This window comes from Heterodontus francisci, chromosome 16 (genome assembly GCF_036365525.1).
Source record: "Heterodontus francisci isolate sHetFra1 chromosome 16, sHetFra1.hap1, whole genome shotgun sequence".
NCBI lineage: Eukaryota > Metazoa > Chordata > Chondrichthyes > Heterodontiformes > Heterodontidae > Heterodontus > Heterodontus francisci.
The window spans coordinates 65,467,284-65,482,898 of record NC_090386.1 but is presented as its reverse complement, the minus strand read 5'-3'; the positions used below and the strand labels follow the sequence as shown (position 1 = coordinate 65,482,898).

General features: G+C 41.6%; 1 protein-coding gene across 1 annotated transcript in view; it reads right to left on the bottom strand.

Annotated features, from left to right (window-relative positions):
- The window catches only part of slc17a9b (solute carrier family 17 member 9b), a 54,403-nt gene that overhangs the window by 22,064 nt on the left and 16,724 nt on the right, over positions 1-15,615 (bottom strand). The gene's annotated exons all lie outside the window — the stretch shown is intronic.

Here is a 15,615-nt window from a genome sequence, read left to right as displayed (position 1 = left end):
ACCCCACTAGTAACAGACTGCCATCCTGTGAATGACCCGTTTATTCCTACTCACTGTTTTCTGTCTGTTAACCAATTCTCAATCCATACCAGTATGTTACCCCAATCCCATGTGCTCTAATTTTGTTTACTAACCTCCTGTGTAGGACCTTATCAAAAGCCTTCTGAAAATCCAAATACACCACATCCTCTGGTTCTCCTTTACCTATGCTACAAGTAACATCCTCAAAAAACTCCAACAGGTTTGTCAGACATGATTTCCCTTTCATAAATCCATGTTGACTTTGCCAAATCATATCATTAGTTTTTCAGTGTCGAGTTATCACATCCTTTATAATAGATTCTAACATTTTCCCTACTACGGACGTCAAACTAACAGGTCTGTAGTTCCCCATTTTTTCTCTCCCTCCTTTCTTAAATAGTAAGGTTACATTTGCTACTTTCCAGTCTGCAGGAAGCTTTCCAGAATCTAAAGAATTTTGAAATATAGTAACCAACGCGTCCACTATCTCTATAGCCACCTCCTTCAACACTCTGGGATGTAGCTCATCTGGTCCAGGGGATTTATCAACCTTCAATCCTGTTAATTTTTCGAGTACTATCTCTATTCATACTAATTTCTTTCAGTTCCTTATTTTCACAAGTTCCTTGGTTCCCTAGTATTTCTGGGAGATTTTCTGTATCTTGTTCCATGAAGACAGACAGAAAGTAATTGTTTAGTTTCTCCGCCATATGTTCTTCTGTCTCCGCCTGTAATGGACCCACATTTGTCCTTGATAATCTTTTCCTTTTCACATACCTAAAGAAGCTTTTATAGTCCGCCTTTATGTTTCTCACTAGCTTGCATTCATACTCTCTTTTCCCTTTATCAGAGGGGTACTTCGACATACATGAGGTAATTTTGCAAGACTCTGCTTCTGTTTCCCGACGCTGCATGCTGGGAACAAAGGTTGAGGACAGGGCTATTGCACTCTGGCCAATTCTGTAACCTAGCACTCCTATCTAGCTAGACTCCAAACTAGGTTATGAATCTTGCAAAATCATGCCTATATATACCCTTAGGAGTATTGACAGGCAGAGAGATCTGGGCGTGCAGGTCCACAGGTCACTGAAAGTGGCAAAGCAGGTGGATAAGGTAGTCAAGAAGGCATACGGCATGCTTGCCTTCATTGGTTGGGGCATAGAGTATAAAAATTGGCAAGTCATGCTGCAGCTGTACAGAACTTTAGTTAGGCCACACTTAGAATATTGCGTGCAATTCTGGTCGCCACACTACCAGAAGGACGTGGAGGCTTTGGAGAGGGTACAGAAGAGGTTTACCAGGATGTTGCCTGGTCTGGAGGGCATTAGCTATGAGGAGAGGTTGGATAAACTCGGATTGTTTTCACTGGAACGACGGAGGTGGAGGGGCGACATGATAGAGGTTTACAAAGTTATAAGCAGCATGGACAGAGTGGATAGTCAGAAGCTTTTTCCCAGGGTGGAAGAATCAGTTACTAGGGGACAGAGGTTTAAGGTGAGAGGGGCAACGTTTAGAGGGGATGTGCGAGGCAAGTTCTTTACACAGAGGGTGGCGAGTGCCTGGAACTTGTTGCCGGGGGAGGTGGTGGAAGTAGGTACCATAGAGACGTTTAAGAGGCATCTTGACAAATACATGAATAGGATGGGAATAGAGGAATACGGACCCCGGAAGTGCAGAAGGTTTTAGTTTAGGCAGGCATCAAGATCGGCGCAGGCTTGGCGGGCCGAATGGTCTGTTCCTGTGCTGTACTGTTCTTTGTTCTTATAGATTCAAATGTTTTTTCTGTTGATTGGCCCCATTCAGTGATTTGAGATTTGCTAGTCTTGCAACAAACTAATGTTTTGTATTGTTAATGGTACAGAACATACACTCTATTTACAGCCAGTCAACATTCCAAAACAATCTCATTTTATAATTGGGGCATTGGTGCGATAAAATCTGATGCTTCTCCATTAGACAAATAGTGATTTTGTTAAACAAATTTTATAATACCAGTAAATAAATATGTCAAAACACGACTCCATTAGCTCAGTGGGCGAATGCATCATGCAGTTCATTACTGAACCATAACCAGGAAGAACAAAGATTAAAATTAGCCTTGCACTCAGTATAAAAAGAAACAAAAACAAATCAGCATTGTTCCGGCTCCTGCTTGTTAAACACTCCTGGAAGTACACATGTGTACCAGGCAAATAATTTTTACAAATGTGCTGTCTCATTTCCTCAGAAGAGATTTTTTTTTAAATTGACATTTGTTTTGTTTTACTTTTTGTGTCTCTTTTACTTCTCTCTGTTAATCCCATCTGTATTTCCAATCGTTCTTTTGCTTTCTGTACATGATTTAAATCTAATTTATATTTCCTGTCTTATACTTCCTGGCTTAGACACTAAATGCTGAATTTTAGTTCCAGGGTCCCGATCCCAATGCTGGGCTGAATTCTGGGTTGGGAACCCAGAAGTAACCGTGGCGAGACTCTGGAGAGAGATTTTCAAGGAAGCAGCCAATTAACAAGTAATTTCCAGGAGCCCTGCTCAATTAGACGGCAGGTGGGTTCCAGAGCTGGGAGGAACAATAGGAGTGCCTGAGGCTTTGGGTGGCTGGAAGCCCCACTGGGAGAGGTGGGCACTGTCAGTCCAGGTGAAGGATTGCAAGGGCACCTCAAGATGGAGGCACCCTCTGAAGACTTGTAAATGTTCCAATACTGTGGCCACAGAGTGGCCCGCAGCATAGCGATGGCCCCTGTAGCCCAACAGATCCATGCTGGGCTGCTTTGCAGGATGCGCCTCTGGGCACCCCTTGGCGTGCCGCTGGGAGGCCGCCACCATTCCATCTATAGTCTCCAACAACATCGAGCAGCCTGTCTGATATCTGGAAATTCTGGACAGCATGTGAAGAGTGCCCTCAATTGGCACTGTAATTGGCCTAATTGGCTACCAGCCTCCTCCCTGAAAATAGGCTGGAGACAGGAACATGCCGGAGCACAAAATTGTCAGCACACCCGGCTCCAAACCCCGACCTCCACCACGGGATGAAAATTCAGCCCCACGTATCTCAGTGAGGATTCTTCAATCTGATCGGTTAAACAGCCTCACTGTTTCTTGACCTGTTCAGAGATGCCCAGTAGAGTGTGCTGCACTGGATCCGATGTCAGATTTGGGCAAATCTCCACTGAAAAGCTTGTGAAAACATTGTGGGCAGATGTCAGCGTGGTGAACAGCAAGCGCCGTTTCTTCGCCACAGACTGCAAAATTAGGGCCAATATCACATGCAGAATCCTTTCAGAGTGAAGGAGGCAGAGTTTGTACATACAAACCTAATTTTCAGCTATAGGTCTGAAATCCAGATCCTCCCTAACAGATTAGTATTTGCTACAATTGAAGACGAATATGATTAGTCTTGTTGAATAAACAACATAACTAAGAACAGGGAAGAGGTCCTGTGGAGATAATGTCAGGAGTTAGGAACCACATTCAAAAGCAGGACCTAAAGAGTAATAATCTTTAGATTATTGCCAGAGGCATTTGCAAATAGGCATTGAAACAGACAAATCCGGAGAATTAAGGGCCTAAGGGCTGGTGTGCGAAAGAAGGGTTCATTTTCATGAGGCACTGGCAGCAGTACTGGGACAGGAAAGAGCTGTACCAATAAGACAGCTCCAAATGAACTGGAATGGGACCCATGTCCTAGTGGAAAAGGTAAATAGGGAGGTAGGAAAGGCTTTAAATTTGTAAGGAGAAGGTGGGAGGAGGAGAGGAACAGCCAAATGAAATGCCTCAAAATATAATGAAACAGGAAAGGAGAGCATTATTGCACAGAATAAACAAGGAGAGGTCATAAATGTCAGGGAATAAATAAAATCATAGAACAGGAGTGCAAAAAGATGGTTAAAAATTAATTGAGAGGAACTTCTATTAAAAATTAAACTCTGTACAGAAATGCACAGTGTACATAATAAAACAAGAGCAATAACATGCTGCAAGAAACCAGATGTAGTATGGATTGTTGAGACATGACTACAGAAATATCTGGACTGAGAATTAAACATTGCAGGGCATAACTTATTTAGCAAATATAAAGGGAAAAGGGGAGGTGGAGTACATTTTCGAGGTAACAAAATGGCAGTAGAAAATAAATTATAGTTACCAGTAAGTTAGAAATATATTCCATAAGGGATAGAGATAAAAGATAATAAAAGGTCAAACACACTAATAGGGATAAGTCAACAGACCACCTAATAGTGGAAGGGAGATGGAGCAAGAAATATGTAAAAGAATTATGGAAATGAGTAAAAAATAGAATAACTATAGCAGATTTCAATTATCCTGAAATTTATTGGCCAGAAGAGATAGTAAAAGGAGATAAGAGATTGAAGTTCCTACAATGTGCACAGGACTTCTTTTTCATCCAATACACAAGAAGCCCAACCAGGAAGGATTCACTACTGGATTAAGTAATGGGGAATGAACTAGAGCAGATGAGAGAAGTAAAAGTAAGGGGCCATCTAGGCAACACTGACCATAATAAAATACATCCTAAGATATCAATTGAGAAGAGCATAATTATGATAAAGACCAGGTGAAAAGTTATTTTTGAGGGTCTGACAATAGAACTTAGGAAAACAAAATGGACAATAATGATGTAGAACAGCAATGAGAAATATTTTAAATCGTGTTCAGAGTCCCAAAAAAATGCATTCTGCAATAAAACAAGAACAAAATAAATGCTCATGAGACACCATGGATGAATAAAGACCCAAGGAAAAAAATGAGGGTAAAGAAAGAGGCATACACTAAGTACATGGATAGCAGGGATACCATGACAAGGTAAAATACAAAGAGATTAGGAAAGAGTCAAAAGCACAATTAAGAAAGCAACGATTAAATTAAATTATCAAGGATCATAAATCAAAGATAACAATATTTTACAGGCACATAAATAGGTCATAATGAGAATAGGCCACTAAGGGATGGACAAGATAAAAATCACAGGTAATAAAGATCAAAATTGCAGAAATATTAAATAATTACTTGCATTAGTATTTACCAGGAATACCGATCAGATGGACATGACATCAGAAGATGAGATTAGAAATTATATAAAACTGCATTTAAAATAAAGAGAAATATAAAATAATCAAACTCAGAGGGTAAACAGACAGATTACAACCGTGCATTTTGAAAGAATCTAGGGAAGAGACAGCAGAGGCACTATTACACATATTTAATAATTCATTTGAAAAAGGTGTAGTACCAGAGCACTGGTGGACAACTAATGCAAAATCTATATTTAAGAAAGGGATAGAACATGCCCAGGGAACTATAAGCCAGTTAGCTTAGTATTGGTGAAAGGAAAAATAATGAAAACTATACTAAAAGGAGAAAACAGAACATCTGGAAATCAAAAGTATCATGAATACTCAGCATAGATCTCAAAAGGGAAAGTTTTGCTTGATGAACCTCAACTAAATTTTTTGAAGAGATAAGAGAAAATAGACAAGGGTAATGCAATAGATGCAATTTATCTAGATCAATGGTTCTCAAACCGGGGTCTGTGAATCCACTGAAACTTTCCATGGCATCTGCATAATAATGTGAAAATGCATACCATGCAGGGCCAGCGTTAAAAGTGAGGGACCGCGCAATGTAGGTCAGGTGTTGCTGTGGTCAAGAATAACACAAGAACGGTGGCCAAGGTGGGCTCATTATGAGTCAGGAAGCCAGAGCAAAATATAGACACCGCACATAGGAGGGAGTTTTATGCTCTCCCCCACGGCGGAGTTGGAGGCAGGGAGAGCATAAAATCAGGTGGAATGGTGACGGAACGGATTGCTATGACCATCACACCTCCGCTGAAATTTAGTCTGGGGCAGGAAGGCTTGTGAATGACCTTCCCTCGTCGCTGCCAATTGAGGCCCTTAACTGGGTAATTAACCCCCAATTAAGTGCCTCTTCTCGCTGCAGCCGCAATTATCAGTGCGGTGGACAGCCCTGTCACCACACGGGAATCATGGTAGGAAAAACCGTGCAGGCTGCTTCCCGGCTCCGGAACAGGGGTGGTGGGTCCCTTGTTCAAAGGCATTCGCTGCCGACTCCCCTCCCCCGCGACCCCCACCCCCACCTCGTGAGACCCCTCCTGCCCTGACCCACCTGAGGCCTGGCTCCAGAGACCCTCCTTGGCCTTTGGAGGTGCAGCCACAGCCTCTGCGGTGGTGCTGTAGCTGTTGGCCTCTGATTGGTCGGCAGCTCTGCAAGGGCGGGACTTCTGGCAACAGGGTCCTAAATCCTAGGAAGGCTCACCACTGTCCACTTAAGTACCTGATTGGAACTAAATTCTGTGGGCCTTCCGGAAAAGTGGCGACGCGGGGATCTCAGCGTCAGTTTTCCCTAACATCAAGAACCCTGCCGCCAGTATAAAATTCCCCCCATAGAGTTCGCTGGCTGTCTCATGTGTGAATGGAAGGTGCATGGAGCAGTGTTGGGAGCAGCAAGACGATCACGTGGTAGACCCACAGTTACCAAGGTTGGTGGTGGATGTTAAGTGAGTTCAGCCTTGTTCAAGACAGGGAGTTTTTCTCAAATATTTATGTACTACATACTTAAACTCAAAGAAAGGGTGCCAAAATACAAGTTCGCCCATGGGGACCATGGCCCTGTTAGAGTATAACTGTAAAAACAAGTATCATTGTCAAATATCACACCCAGGAGAGTGGACTCTACAGTGAGAAGCAGGCGTACCCATCTCACTGATATCTGTAAGTAAATACCTAGTTTCTTAAAATTATTAAAACACTCTCTTCATGCAGCACTTTTATATTATGATTACATTGCATTATATTAGATGGGGAGTGGGGGGGGTCCATGTTTGCCAATCCATTTGAAAAAGGGTCCTTCAACCAAAAAGGTTTGAGAACTATTGATCTTGATTTCCAAAAGGCCTTAGATTAATGACTCAGGTCAAAACATGCAGAGTCAGAGGACAAGTAGCAGAATGGATAGCTAGTTAGCTTCAAGACAGATGGCAGAGAGCAGAGGTAAAGGGAAGCTATTCAGAATGGCATAAGGGGGAAAATAGGGTCCCACAAGGATCAAAGCTGGGACCGCTGTAACTCACAATCTATATCAACGGTTTTGGAATTTAAAACAATTTCTAAAATTTGCAAACGACATTTGTCATGGAACTGTTTTTTCCTCCTGTTTAGAAACAGTGTACCTTTAAGACAGAGAGAAGTTTTTTAGATTCTTTGAGAATAGTGCCACAGCCAGTCTGTTCCCTAGGTAACAACAGGAGACATGCTTCAATGTAACTGTGTGCAGGGACTGACTAAAACCAGTCGGAACTAGCACAACGCAGTGTGCTTACTAAAAAGAAACTGGTTATATCTCAGCAGAAAAAAAATCTACATTGAGCTCAGACTGTGTTTGCCTAAAGAAGGTAAAAATCCCTGGAAAGAACATTTTCATTGTTGGAGGTCGTAAATTCTGTTTTACTTAGAAACTCTAAGAGGTCTCTGCAACAGAGGTAACTCTCTTTATTGCCAGTTTGTGTTTGCTGGAATTTTCAGTGAAGTTTCTGCCTAAGGACTGCCAGTTTGAAAATCCAAGTAGACCTATTGCTGTGCTCCTTCTTGAAAGAGCTGTGATGGCTGCTGCAGCTGAAATACTTTGAATGCATATCTATTAAAGACTATCTCGTCGAATTCGCCTGGAGACTTCGAGTGGCATTTATTCTACTCTGGAACACCTCATCAATCAGCAACGTAACCCACTAGGATTTACAACCCAGCCACTATTTTATTCCTAAGAAACCCCTTTTTTTTTCAAAAACTGGTTAACCGATAGTTTTTGAATGTATGTATGTGTGCATGGGAGGGTTAGGTTGAATAAGTTATAAAAAATCTTTAACACATAAATTTATCTTAATAGTGTTTAAGATTTAGTTTATTAATAAATAGTTAATTTGTTGTTTAAAGATACCTGGTTTGGTGTATTTTATTCTGGAGGTCAGTAAAGTGTTTATTTTGGCTGTTTTCTGGTTCGGTGAGAAAACTTTAATAATATGCTGCGACATATGGAGTGATGGGACTAAACTGACAGTGCATTGCTCCCGCCTCAGTCATAACACATTAAACTGGTGGGAGGAGGTGGGTGGAAAGAGTCAATTCTGAGGTGACTGCAACAAATTACAGGACAATGTTAATAAACTTGCAGAATAAGCACATAATTGGCAAATAAATTTCAACACAGGTAAGTGTGAGGTATAACATTTTGGTAAGAAAAATAAGGAGGTCACAAATTACTTGGAAAATAAGAATCTAAATGGGGTAGAGGAGCAAAGGGACCTGGGAGTACAAATACACAAATCACTAAAACATGCATTAACAAGGCCATAAAAAAAACAAGCTCCAGAGTTTATTTCTAGAGGGATAAAAGTTGAAAAGTAGAGACATTAGCCGGGATTTTGACTTGGCGACGGAGGTCTCAACCACTGGCAAAAGCACCAGCAAGAGTCCCGCGTCGCCTCCTCTGGGGACGGCCCGCCAAAGAAAAGTGCCAATAAGTCACTTAAGTGGACAGCAGCAGGCCTTCCCTGGGATCAGGGATCTAGGGACAGAAGTCCCGCCTGCTGAGAGCTGTTGGCCAATCAGAGGCTGCCATCCCTTTAACTGAGCAGCGCCACCAGAGAGGTGGTGGCTGCTGCCAGTACTGGACTCACCCAAGGCCCTGGACCCAGTTCACAGGTCAGTCACAGCGGGAGTGGTTTCGCAGAGTGGGGATTGTGGGGGAGGTGGGTGTACCGGGGGGGAGGTGGGTGTACTGGGTGGGGGGGGGGGGGGGGGGGCGGTCGGTAACAAGGGCAGGGGAATGGCTCTCAGCAGGCACCCCCACCCCCTCTTCCCGATGCCAGGTCCCTCATTCAGGCACTAACTGCCTTTTAACTAGGGGCACCCTCCCCCCCCACCCCACCCCACTCTCCCTGACCCAGCAAGCAACCCGCAAGGGTTTGCTTGGCATGCTCCCCATGCAGCAAGTTCCGTCTGCTGCTGGCGGGATCAGGCCCTTATTTGGGCATAAAGTGCCCACTTAACAGCCTCAATTGGCAGCAGGGCAAGAAGGCCATTCACAGGCCTTCCCGCCCTGGACTTAATTTGGGTGGAGACGGGAGAGTGGCAGGATCCGCCACCCACCCCCTGCCACCATTGCATCCGACGATATGCTCTCCCTGCCTCCAAATCCAATGCGGGGGAAGAGCATAAAATACCCCCCATTATGCTAAACTTGTACTGAACCTTAGTTAGGCCATGCTTGTGTACAATTCCAGTCGCCATATTATTAAAAAGAGAGGCACTGGGAAGGATGCAAGAAAAGATTTACATAGATGGGAGCAAAACTGCAATGTTGTACCTGTAAGGTGAGGATGAACAGGCTGGGTCTCTTTTCTCTTGAAAATAAAAGGCTGAGGGGTGACCTACTAGGGGTCTTTAAAATTATGAAAAGGTTTTCAGAGAATAGACACAGAAAGAACATTTTCAATTGTGGGGAAGAGCAAAACTAGAGGCCATAAGATAGTCACCAAGAAATCAAACAGGGAATTTAAAATAAACATCATTACTTGGAGAATGTGGAAGTCGTTACCATATGGAGTGGCTGAGGTAAATAATATCGATGCATTTAAGAGGCTAGATAAGCATATGGGGTAGAAGTGGGTAGAGGGTTTTGCTGATAAAGATGGAGAAGGAAAGACTGGAGGAGGCTCAAGTGGAGCATAAACACCAGCATGGACTGGTCGGACCAAATGACCCGTTTCTGTGCTTACGTAAATTCTTTGAATTGAAGTCCAGCCAGTATAAATACCATAATCCATATCTGAGCCAACCCAAGCAGCTCTATTATTGTAAATGTAAATCATTTCCCCTCAATAAACTTGACTTTGAAAGACACAAAAATAATTATTATAAAACCCGAGTATTTGTTGGTGCAATTTTCAATTTCAACCAGTTATTTATTCTATAGTTTTCACATGCTGGTTTACATATTCATGATTCGTTGCTTCATGTTGCTGTGTACACATTAACCAGAATTTAACTCAAAGCTTCAGCAACTGGCATCCTGTATTTCACTCATTGGTGACTGAGATTTTCAAGCTCTTCTGTGTTAACCTTCTGCCAATATTGGAAAACTCCTGGGCACTCGCATGTAATATTGACACACTCCTGGGATCCCCCTGCCAATAGCTGACGCACAAGGGATGCTATCCTCACTTCTGAAAGATAGTGTCAGCTATCCAAAGGAAAATAATGCTATCATGGTTTGAAATGTTTTTAAATTAGTACATACAATGACAGATACAAAAAAGAAGAAATCTGAATGCTTCAAAGATATCTTGAATCCCCTGATAGATCTCTTAAGGAGTGCAGACCCCAGTTTAAAAATATCTGATTGAGAACACATAAGCACAGACCTTTAATTCCAAGAAACTCATTATTTGGCTTGTACAATTTTTTTCACCTCCCGCTGGCTTTGTCACTTCCATTCTTCATCACCTAAATTAAACTCACTCTTATACACCTTTTAAATTTGGCTCAGAGGTGGGAGAACATTGCACTCTTATGATAAATCACACCATAACTAAGACAGGTTGATGAAACATGCAACAGAAAATTTTAGTGCTGAGTATAATGGAGTGACTGAGCTAGATGACCTTTTGTTAATAATTGAACATTCTAGCAACAAATGAAGTTCAGGACACCATCTTTGGCCTGGAGCTCTGGGTTAATGCATGTAAAATATTTGTGCAGAGCCCAGAAAAAGAGGTCTTACTTTTAGTTGATGAACAATAAAGACGATGCAGCAACACTGAGACAGACTACATTCACACATTCCTACTGATTGCTTGAAAACTATTTATGCATTAGTGGAAATATACAGTTGCTTCAACATGAATACTTAAAATGTTATACACATAGGCATGAAAATAGACAACATACATATTTCATGAATGATGTTCATATAGAACAAAATTGAAGAGACCCATGAGTCTCAGTAGATTCAAAGCTAAATATGCTCAACCACCAACAAAACAGCAATTAACAAAGCTAATAGGGTATTGCACTATATAGCCAAAATATTGGAATACGAGTCAGCGGAGGAAGTAATTAAACAGTATCATGCTCTGGTCAAACTAAATCTTGAACAGTATCCAGTTCTGTTGGTCAAGAAACAATGAAGATATTCAAGTACTGGAGGCTGTGCAGAGAAGAGCCACAAGGTTAATCTCCAGTGTAAGAGATCTGAGCTATGAGGAATGACTAGATACGTTTAGGACTTCCAGTTTGGATAGGATATCGGAAGGGTGATCTTGTAGAAGTATATAGAAGATTTTGAAAAAAATAGAAAAGTGGGACTGTGGGGACATGGCATTAAGCTAGTAAAAGTTAATTTTAGGACTGATATCAGACAAAGGGTAATCAACATGTGGAATAAACTTTCAGATAGAGCAGTGGAAGCAAAAACCCTGAAATCAATTAAGAAACAATTGGGCATTAGAATAGGAGATCTCGAGATAGTTGAATGAAGATGGACCTAGTTGCCCTGGTCATTTGTGATCATTTTGAGAAGGTTGTTCTCCTTGGAGCAAAGGAGATTGAGGGGAAATTTGATAGAGGTGTACAAGATTATGACAGGCTTAGATAAGGTAGACAAGGGAAAACTGTTCCCATTAACTGATGGTACAAAGACTAGGGGACACAGATTGAAGGTTTTGGGCAGAGATGCAGGCGAGATGTGAGGAAGAACTTTTTTTTTTAAACATGCAGCAAGCAGTAATGACCTGGAACTCATTGCCCACGACGATGGTGGAAGAGGAAACAATCAATGATTTCAAAAGGAAATTGGACGGGCACTTGAAGGAAATAAACTTGCAGGGCTACGGGGATCAAGCAGGGGAGTGGGACTAGCTGGATTGTTTTGCGGAGAGCCAGCATGGACTTAATGGGTCAAATGGCCTCCTTCTGTACAGTAAATGACACTATGACTCTACATGAATTTACTGACATTAAAAATCAGTCAGTCTCAATCAAACCAGCAGCATATTTTTAAAATGCATACCTTAAACCTTCAACATGGACCATCAGGGATCAATTTTAAATCCCAGATGGGAACGTGGCCTAGCATGCAACCGGCCAATCCGGGGAGGGACAACTGATTATAACAGCTAGGCTTCATTAACACTTTGCTGATTAACTTCCTGACCAAAACAAACAGCAAGTGACAACCATCCCCAGCTCTAAGGTAAGTGGTCAAGAGCACCTTGAGACAATTTTGCTTTGTTAAAAGTGTTACGTAAATAGAAGCAGTTGTGGTTGAGACATAACTTGCCTTCTTCCGGCCCTGAATCATAATCATCAACAACCTGTATTTATATAGTGCCTTTAACACAGTAAAGCATTCCAAGGCACTTCACCGGAGTATTATCAAACAAGATTTGACAGTCACTTAAGGAGATATTAGGGCAGATGACTAAAAGCTTGGTCAAAGAAGTGGGATTTAAGGAGTATCTTAAGGGATGAGAGAGGGGTAGAGCTGTAGGGAGGGAACTCCAGAGCTCAGGCCTTGGCAGCTGAAGGCCGTCAATAGTGAAGTGAAATTGGGGATGCTCAAGAGGCCAGAATTGGAGGAGCACAGATATCATGGAGGGTTGTGGGACTGGAGGAGATTACAGAGATAGGGAGGGGTGAGGTCATGCAGGAACTTGAAAACAAGGATGAGAATTGAAATTTTAAAAAGGCATTGCTTAGCCAGAAGCCAACATAATTCAGTGAGCACAGTGATGATAGGTGAATGGGACTTGGTGAGAATTAGGACACAGGCAGCAGAAGTTTGGGGATGAACAGTTTACGGAGAGTAGAATGTGGGAGGCCCACCAGGAGTGCATTGGAATAGTCAAGTCTAACGGTAAAAAGGGCATGGATGAGGGTTTCAGCAGCAGATGAGCTGAGGCAGGGGTGGAATAAGGCGATGTTAGGATACCTTCCTGACATTTTTGGCCTGGCAAGGAAACCACCAGTTTCCTGGTTCAGCATCAAGTTAAAACTGCAGTCACGCCACGATGACCTCATGAGAACTGATCCACTTATTGAAACAAGGAGCCCATAGGCATTAGGTGGATGTCCTTGGTGCAAGCAACATAAAATGGCATACTGGGGCAGAAGATCAGCAGGTAAGTCTCGGGCTCAATTTTAACTGCTCCCCCTGCCCATTTGCTGCTGGGCCAGGAAGGGCAGGGGCAGTTAATTTCCCCTTTATGGAATTCTGGAGAGTTTGAAAAGATATTCCTGATACTTCAAAAGATTTGGTTAACACAAGTTCTATTAACACTAGTCCTTCCATAACAAGGTAGTATTTTTGATCTTCAAAAATTTGTAGAAATTGAATAGAAAACTGTAAGTTACCACTTTCATTGTTTTTGGCACTATTCAGTATGATGTCTCCATCAAGACCTGGCCAGTGATTGCTCATCTTACTGCAGCTGTACTAATGTACATATAACTTCACAGGATACAATTGCAAGACTACTGCTTAAAACTGCTTAAGTAGTCTTTCCATCAACATTCCTGTTAAAAAAGTCAAATGAAAAGAATTTGCATTATTTATATATATATTGTTTGAAAACAATTTAAATGGTGTGTATTGAACAGATTAAAGATCTACTAAACCAGACCATCAAGATAATTTAATTATAGTGATCACCTAAGGGCTTGGTGCCAACGACACACTAACAACGCCTTGGTAAAAGGAAAATTTAGATCTGATCTTAGGATGCACTTTTTAAACACAAGTGTGATAATTACCCAGAATAGATTTTTAATTTGTCTCCATTAGCCCAAGATCTGCAATTGTTCAGGAGGCAGCAGGATGTTATGATTAGGGGATTTCAGGCTTCTGTTAATCCTGTTACATCTATTTCCTCCTTTCTAATTATTGACTTCAATTCCTATTTTGTTGCTGATGCTCTGTACATTGCTATACAGACAACTTAATATGCTTGTATTTTTCATTACTCCTACATTATTTTTATCAGGTATTTTATTCTTACTCTATGACTATGACTATATTCTTTTCTGCACTCTGAATATTCAAGTTGGCCCAGATTTTGCAGTTCTATTAACGGTGAAACTGTCAGCGATCAGTATCCTTACAACTGTGAAAGTGACAGCATCTTCTGGAGTCCACACGTGTGCAGTTAAACACAGAAATCCACAAGTTGCTGTCACCGATTCCCTGCTCATCCACAGAGTTCGCTGTTGAAGTCCTCGCAGATGAAAATCTTTAGAAATCACTTATATTTATGCAAACTTCCACTTTTTAAACGCACTGATCCTGCTATTAAAAAAGCCAGAAAAAGTTACGCCTTATTGAATGAGGTGTAACTGGGTTTTTAAACAGTGCACCAAGTCATAATTACTGAACAACCAGTTATTAAAACTAATTTTATGTTTGTGGAATGTCAAATTTATTTATTTAGAGATACAGCACTGCAACAGGCCCTTCGGCCCACCGAGTCTGTGCCGACCATCAACCACCCATTTATACTAATCCTACATTAATCCCATATTCCTACCACATCCCCACCTTCCGTCAATTCCCCTACCCCTATACTAAGGGCAATTTATACTGGCCAATTTACCTATCAACCTGCAAGTCTTTGGCTGTGGGAGGAAACCGGAGCACCCGGCGAAAACCCACGCGGTCACAGGGAGAACTTGCAAACTCCGCACAGGCAGTACCCAAAATTGAACCTGGGTCGCTGCAGCTGTGAGGCTGCAGTGCTAACCATTGCGCCACTGTGATAAAAAATTCATAGGTTAATCTAGTTTTTTTAAAAGCTTGTTTATAATATTTCAGCTTCTACCTTAATCCCATGTGTATGTCCCAATTTTATTTTGTTCGCTGTAAAATGATTTAAAAGAATAATCAATGTACTATACATCCTGGTTTGCTGTCTGAAGAGAATTCACTATTGCTGGACACCAGAGATCCCCTGTAGTTGGCGCCAGAATCAAATTAAATGTCATAAAAGGTGAAATCCATGCCAGAGAGATCACTAGATCTTTTTAGGCAGCATTTTTCGAGGTCAACAGCGAGTGCCGTCACTTTACCAAGGACCGCAAACATCTAGGCAGTTATTTTTCTTTCTGTACTCTGACTTTTTCTCTCATCAGTTTTACTGGGTATGATAACCACCCAAAACCTCTGCCCCTTTACTGGTTTAAGTTGTTTCTACAGTCCTATTTATCCATTCCACTAGGACAGGGGTCGGCAATCTAAATAATGATTTTTTAAAATTTAATCAAAACGCAATATCTTAAGAGCTGCAATGCAGTTACTCAAATGCCAATAATAAAGAAAAACAAGACAAAGACACATTGCAACAACATTTTAAAGGTTTTTACAAAAATGCTGTGATTGAGTAATACTTTCTCACAAGTGCAATGTTAATAAAAATTTAAAAGAAAAAAAAAACAAGCCATTTAATTACCATCAAAATGAGTTTGACCAACCAAGGACAGGAGCCACACGCGAGTCCTTATTGAGCCA